Genomic DNA, 7,686 nt, shown 5'->3' with positions numbered 1-7,686 from the left:
GGGACCTCAGAGGGTGACAGTGTCAGAGCGCCCCCCCCCCCTCCAAAGCCTCCATTTCCTACAAGAGAATTGATCTCAGTCATCAGGAGATCTCTTGGCCCCAGCTGGAGGTTGGCAACTTTATCAGGCCAGCCCTTGCCTGAAATTTCCTGAGCGGTATTTGGAGGACAAGGAGACAAGGAGAGGAGTCAGCTACGGGACACAGGAGACAAGGGCCAACTAGTCCAGATGCAAGCCAGAACACAAGTCAGAAGCCCAGAGAAATGGGACCCTCTCTGGCTCTGCCAGCCCGGCTCTTAACCAACCTGATCAAAGGGGTGCTCAACCCAACACTCCATTGCCTGGCCTTAGTATTGTCCCCCCTCTCCCTCTCTTCCCCCTCTCCGCCCTCTCCGCCCTTTCTCCCCCCTCTCCCCCCTCCCTCCCTCCCTCCCTCTCTCTCCCTCTCTCTCTCTCTCTCTCCCTCTCCCTATCTCCCCCTCTCCCCCTCTCTCCCTCCCTCTCCCTCCCTCTCCCTATCTCCCCCTCTCTCCCCTCTCCCCCTCTCTCTCCCTCTCTCCTTCCCTCCCTCTCTCCCTCTCTCCCCCTCCCTCCCTCCCTCTCCCCCTCTCCCCCTCTCTCCCCCTCCCTCTCCCTCTCTCTCTCTCTCTCTCTCTCTCTCACACACACACACACACACACACACGGTCACCTGGACAGTCACTCTGGTTCAGGAAAGAGCAGGCATTCCTCAAAGGCTCCTGGCCACGTGCCATTTTGAACTAGAAACATGTCTTGAACGCAGCTCAATAGCTGCGGGCCCTAGTAAGAGCGCTGTTTCAACAGTCAAGGCAAGCCATGCAGTCTCGCGAGCCTGGGTCAGCTTGGCCGTCTGCAAGTCAGGCGGGCCTGTTTATGGGTAAGATCCTGCAAGCTCTCTGACTAAATGTAGTTTCTTCAACCAGGAGCACTACTATTGCCCAGTGAAGCTAGCAGGATGTCTTCCCTCGTTCTCTCTCTCCTGGCCCATTCTTTTATCATGAACTAGACCAGACCTGGGCATTATACGGCCCGCGGGCCACATCCGGCCCGCCGGATGACCCTGACTGGCCCCCCTGCCGTGCTGGGGAGCGAGGCGCCTTTGAAAGCCCATGAAGCCGGCTGCCTTGGCTGCCGGCTTCTGCGGGGCTTTCAAAAGCGCCTCGCCCCCCTGCCTTTTGTCCCGGCCCTCCACAATATTTTCTGTTTCTTATGCGGCCCCATGAAAAAAATAATTGCCCACCCCTGAATTAGACCCAACTTTATCGTTGGAGAAACCAGTTGATGCAGTTGCTCTAAAGGCCTCTTCCTCCAACGGAAAGATGCCCCTCCCCTGGAAATGGCTGCTCTGGCCACCTGGATCTTTGCCATGATTTTATCACAACCGACCGTTGTTTTTTGCAGGGGTGGGGGGAGAACCTCTTGGGCCTCGGCAGGACGGATGTGATATCCCGGATTTCTCAAGCAGGTAAGATGAAATAAGGGTGCAGGGAAGGGAGAGATGACAATGGCCTCTTTGATGCTGCTGACCGTTGCTCTCTTAGGTCAAATCCCCACTACCGCCTTAGCCAGGTTTCAGAACACAAACTAACCAGGTTTGAGGGACGACCTCCCCATTGCTTGTGGGGCAGATTCCGTTTCTGGCGCTCGTTCTCCCCGTTGCAAGTGGCATAGACCCAATTAACACGGTTCAGAGCTGATCCGAGGGGAGGGATGAGGGTTGAAACCCTGACTCGTTTCCCGCTCTGGAGTGTGGCGCGGAATTCGAGCAACCAATCAGCGCTGTGATGCGCGTGCAGCCTTTCCTTGCTTTCGTTTCCGCTTTTGCGATCAGCCAGCAGAAGGGGACGCAAACGTTAAACAGTCAAACGTGTAACTTTGAATCGTTAATGGTTTGCACAGGTAACGATTAACTGTTTGCACAGTTAAATATTTATATCTCCCCTTTCCTGTAGGAGACTCAAAGGGGCTTACAATCTCCTTGCCCTTCCCCCCTCACTACAAACACCCTGTGATGCAGGTGGGGCTGAGAGAGCTCCGAGAAGCTGTGACTAGCCCAAGGTCACCCAGCTGGTGTGTGTGGGAGTGTACAGGCTAATCTGAATTCCCCAGATAAGCCTCCACAGCTCAAGTGGCAGAGCAGGGAATCAAACCCGGTTCCCCCAGATTAGAGTACACCTGCTCTTAACCACTACGCCACTGCTGCTCCTACATGGCCACATGGCCAGGCCAGCTGCTAACAGCCTCCTGCCCTTTGCCAGCGTTGAATGTCTGGCAGTTCCAGAAAGAGGCCGCTCGGTGCGACAGAGTTCTTCTTCGTTGCCTTCTAATAATGCACAGCGTCTGTTTCTTGCCGGCTCTTCCTCTTTGTGTACCTCCCTCCAGCTACCAGAAGGCATCCAGAGCCCGTTGCTTTCCCTTCAGCTCCGCGGCTGACAGCCCGTTCCCTCTAATTATTTCATGTTGCACAGGGCAGATCAGTTTCATAATTTCTAGGATATTAAGCACTTAATACGTTGTGTCGTTTGAAGCCACGTCTTACAGTCAGCAAAGTACATTTTAATGAGAGCTTAAGTGGTGTGAAAATACTAATCCCATCTAACCATTGGGTTGCGGGCCCTTAATTTAATTTTATTTTTAACTCCAAGATGATCTGCTTTGCGCCCCCCCCCCCCCCCGCATGGGCCATTGTTTGAGCAGGTGACAATGTTAAAAGAAAGTTGGGGTGAGCCCTTTGCCAAAAAGGGTACGTCAGAGCCACCTTTTTGGCCAGCTCCCATGTAGGTAACAGTGATAACAGGGAGCAGCAGTGGCGTAGTGGTTAAGAGCAGGTGCACTCTGATCTGGAGGAACCGGGTTTGATTCCCAGCTCTGCCGCTTGAGTTGTGGAGGCTTATCTGGGGAATTCAGATTAGCCTGTGCACTCCCACACACGCCAGCTGGGTGACCTTGGGCTAGTCACAGCTTCTCGGAGCTCTCTCAGCCCCACCCACCTCACAGGCTGTTTGTTGTGAGGGGGGAAGGGAAAGGAGATTGTCAGCCCCTTTGAGTCTCCTTCAGGAGAGAAAGGGGGGATATAAATCCAAACTCTTCTACTCTTCTCTTCTTAATTAACATATTACAACATTGGGGTCCTCTGAAGATGCAGGCGAAACATCAGGAGAAAATGCTACTGGCACACGGCCATACAACCTGGAAAACCCACAGCCCCCTAGTGATTCTGGCTGTGAAAGCCTTCGACAATATTGCAACACTTTTCACTTGCTGATTTCTTGAGAAGCACAAGAGATAACCAGGCTGGGCATCGTTCTAGCCCAGCGGTGGCGAACCTATGGCACGGGTGCCACAGGTGGCACTCAGAGCTGTTTCGGTGGGCACGCGTGCACAGAGTTCATCATGGTGTGTGTGTGGAAAATTACCCCCACCCCACACACACATAGCCTGGCCTGGGCATGATCCTTTACCTGGGAGTAAGCTCGGTTGCTGGCAATGGGGCTTGCTTCTGAATAAACCCTCCTAGGGTCGTGATTCACCCATTGAAAGCATTGCATGCTTGCTTCACCAAGCTTACTTCTGAGTCACATGCACCTCGGAGCCAACTGTTTTTTCTAAACTAAAACCTCAGTATTCAAGTTAAGTTGCCGGGTTGGCACTTTGCGATAAATAAGTGGGTTTTGGGTTGCAATTCAGGCACTCGGTCTCGAAAAGGTTCGCCATCACTGTGCTAGCCCCTCGGTTATCCCAAATATTGCAACGCTTTTCCCACGCTGGAGAGCTCTCAGATGGCTCATGTGTACTATCATTTATCGTGGAAAGCCAGCAACACTCATTCAGTGGCTCACGAGCCACGTGTAGCTCCTTGACATGATACCTGGGCCTCATCCAAGTGCCATTTCCTAAGGTGGCATCAGGCCCATGTTTCCAAAAAGTGTGCGAAGCCACTGGTAGCTGTTAGGTGGAATATGCAGGAGGGACTAGACGGTGAATGAACTGCTAGCTCAGTGGTGGCGAACCTACGGCACGGGTGCCAGGGGTGGCACTCAAAGCCCTCTCTGTGGGCACGCGCAAACAGAGTCCCCCCCCCACATCTAGGCTGGCCTGGGCCACTGGGCTCAATTATTAGCATTAAACCTAAGACCTAGTTTTGGGGAAGCAGTGTAAGTAAACCTGTTAAGCGCTGTTAAACCCCACTGATTTTCATACAAAGAACTAAAGCGCAATCCTTTACCTGGGAGTAAGCTCGGTTGCTGGCAATGGGGCTTGCTTCTGAGTAAACCCTCCTAGGGTTGTGGTTCACCCGCTGGAAGAGTTGCATGGTTGCTTCAAAACAAAGCCACCGACTACCACCAAGCTTACTCCCGAGTAACGCACTCCTCGGAGTCAACCTTTTTTTTTCTAAACGAAAACCTCAGTATTCAGGTTAAGTTGCCATGTTGGCACTTTGCGATAAATAAGTGGGTTTTGGGTTGCAATTTGGGCACTCGGTCTCGAAAAGGTTCGCCATCACTGTGCTAGCTCCATGATCGGGATGGACATACAAAGAAGAAGAAGAAGAAGAAGAAGAAGGGTTTGGATTTTTATCCCCCCTTTCTCTCCTGCAGGAGACTCAAAGAGGCTGACAATCTCCTTGCCCTTCCCCCCTCACAACAAACACCCTGTGAGGTAGGTGGGGCTGAGAGAGCTCCCAGAAGCTGTGACTAGCCCAAGGTCACCCAGCTGGCGTGTGTGGGAGTGTACAGGCTAATCTGAATTCCCCAGAGAAGCCTCCACAGCTCAGGCGGCAGAGCTGGGAATCAAACCCGGTTCCTCCAGATTAGAGACACGAGCTCTTAACCTCTTACGCCACTGCTGCTCCTGAAACTCACGCAGATGCAGCCAAGGTTATAGTTACACACTTAATACTGATACCTTATTGTGTGTGTGTGTGGGGGGGGGGGGGGGTGGGGGGGTGGCGCGCAGGGCTGGTGGGAGTTACAATCGTGGCTCTCTTTGAGCCACAGGGTGAGTGGGAGGAGCTGTGGCACAGTGGCGGAGCATCTGTTAGTACAGTGGGCCAAAAAGCAAAACGCTCTATTCAGAACTGAGAATATTTCAGTGAATCTTGATTCAAATAAAACTAACTGAAAACGGTATTGTTGAAGGCTTTCGCGGCTGGAACCAACTGAAAAATGCAATTGCAAATGCAGCTGTGAACGTGATGGCAAAGGCAACAGCAAATGTCACTGTCAGTCAGGGGTCTTCAAACTATGGCCCTCCAGATGTTCATGGACTATAATTCCCATCAGCCCCTGCCAGCATGGCCAAGGACTCATGGGAATTGTAGTCTATGAACATTTGGAGGGCCATAGTTTGAAGACCCCTGCTGTCAGTGAACCGGTAGTATAGCACCAAGGGGACAGGGAGGATGCGATGCACTGACTGGGCACACGCTGGGGCAGGGGCGTGACGGAGGCATGGTGTTCCAGGGCGTAGAGGGTGGGGGCATGGCATGGGGCGGGGCCCACATGTGCCCCAGATACAATTCCCCCTCGCTCTGGCCCTGAGATGAACCCCCATCCAGACACATGCAGAGGTGCCTCACAACGCTATAAGGTGGGCAAAACATATAGTCCACCGCAAAAGCACTCCACACTGTGCCAAAGAGAGAAACACATCTTCCTACATCTGAAGATGCCAGCCATAGATGCAGGCAAAACATTAGTGATATGAACATATAGTTTATAATGTTTTAAGCCATATATTTAATCATATAAAGTATATTAGAGGTAATTTATAAAAGATCAGTAAGATGCTGTTAGTTAAACAAAGAACTGTAATTTCATTGGTAGAGAGGCTTTGCTTGGAAGAAGGGGGGGGAGATTTCTGCACTTTTCAGTAAAGTCTGATACACATGCTGTGGAATTTGGGGACGGCCTCTCACCAGAAAGATAAAGGAGACAAGGCGTACAGAAAAACACAGATAAGGGCGAAGTAAAACTGGGTTGATATAGCAACCAAGATCTCTGAACGGGGCAAGATGACACAAAGAATGCACGCCCAATTGTGGAAAGCAAGGTGGGCTTTGGAGAGGAGTGGAGATTCAAATGGCAATGTGTACGTATTCCAAATTTAGCCAATGGTCAGAAGACAAGGAGGGATGTTTGTAAGAGGGTATAAATTATGTTACGCAAGCAACAGCCCCTTTGAACCTCCTCCCTGTTGCTAACAGAGGAGAGTTCCCTCGTCTGCGCAGAATTGAATGAAAACAATAAATCTCTGAACACTGAAGAAGCTTTTGGATGGTTATTTTTGTAACCGGTCAGAGCTTTTGCTCTGTGGACAGGGCCTTGCCCTGTGCCTATCATTAGGAGCAAAAACTACCAGACCACGGCCACACAGCCCAAAAAAACCCATAACAACTAACTTTCATAATAGCTGAAAATTATTTTTTTCTGCTTTTGAACTCCCTTTTATTTAACCTCGCATAAGTAAAAAAGCTAAATGAAACTGCAAAATAATAATAGCCAAGAAGGGTGGATTCCAAACCAATGGCTACAAATCCTGCATTGCTCAAGGAGCACAGGTCCCGATCCGGGCGCGAAATCGAAACTAAACGAGCTAGACCACAGATGTCAAACTCGCGGCCCTCCAGATGTTATGGACTACAGTCCCCATAATCCCCTGCCAGCATGCTGGCAGGACTTGATGGGAACTGTAGTCCATAACATCTGGAGGGCCGTGAGTTTGACACCTATGAGCTAGCTAGACTGAGATACCCGCGATTCTCATATTGACCACTAGATGGCAGGCTTGTGATAGGAAATTGAATTAATACTTCACCCAGTAGGCACAGATTGTATCTTGTTGTAAATGACACTATATTTCTCGAATTAATGTTTCATTTTACTCAATTAGGCTTTCAGAAACTAATTAAAATAGATACCAGAAACCACAATCAGCGACAAATTGCATAATTATCAATAATTATGCACATTCCGATACTTTACTGTTGATGTTGGCGAGAGGTAACATTTCAACTGCGTTAGAATGAGAATCAGTACAATAAGAAAATGGGATATACTCCTCGTGATCCCAAACCCTGTAGTTAAAAATGAAGCCTTCTTGATGTTGCAGGGAAATTTAAAATGACACCATCAAAGAAGCAACAGGAGGGGTATTTTGCCCCCAAAGTCTCCTGGGCCTTTTACCGCTTAAGGGCAGACAGAAATTCAGCCGGTGAAGCTTTTCCTAGCATAAAACTGCAAAGCTGGGGGGGAGGGGCCAACTGCTGGGTTTCTGCCTACCAAAGACCAGCTATTTAAAGGGGGAAATTAGCTCTTAGCCATAACTTGGAGTGTTTAACCTGTTCAACTCTGCCCCAATAGTATAGCTGGATCTCAGCCCAGCTGCACCATAGAGACCAAAAAATGGTTTAGAGCAATTGGGCAATTATTTTTTCCATGGGGCTGCATAAGAAACAGAAAATCTTGTGGAGGGCCGGGCCAAAAGGCAGGGGGGCGAGGCGCTTTTGAAAGCCCCGCAGAAGCCGGCAGCCAAGGCAACCGGCTTCTGCGGGGCTTTCAAAGATGGCTCGCTCCCCAGCACGGCAGGGGGGCCAGTAAGGGTCATCTGGCGGGCCGGATGTGGCCCGCGGGCCGTGTAATGCCCAGGTCTGGTTTAGAGGCATGA

The sequence above is a fragment of the Sphaerodactylus townsendi genome, linkage group LG17 (genome assembly GCF_021028975.2).
Source record: "Sphaerodactylus townsendi isolate TG3544 linkage group LG17, MPM_Stown_v2.3, whole genome shotgun sequence".
Lineage (NCBI taxonomy): Eukaryota > Metazoa > Chordata > Lepidosauria > Squamata > Sphaerodactylidae > Sphaerodactylus > Sphaerodactylus townsendi.
The sequence above is the reverse complement of the archived record's forward strand: the minus strand, read 5'-3'. Positions refer to the sequence as shown.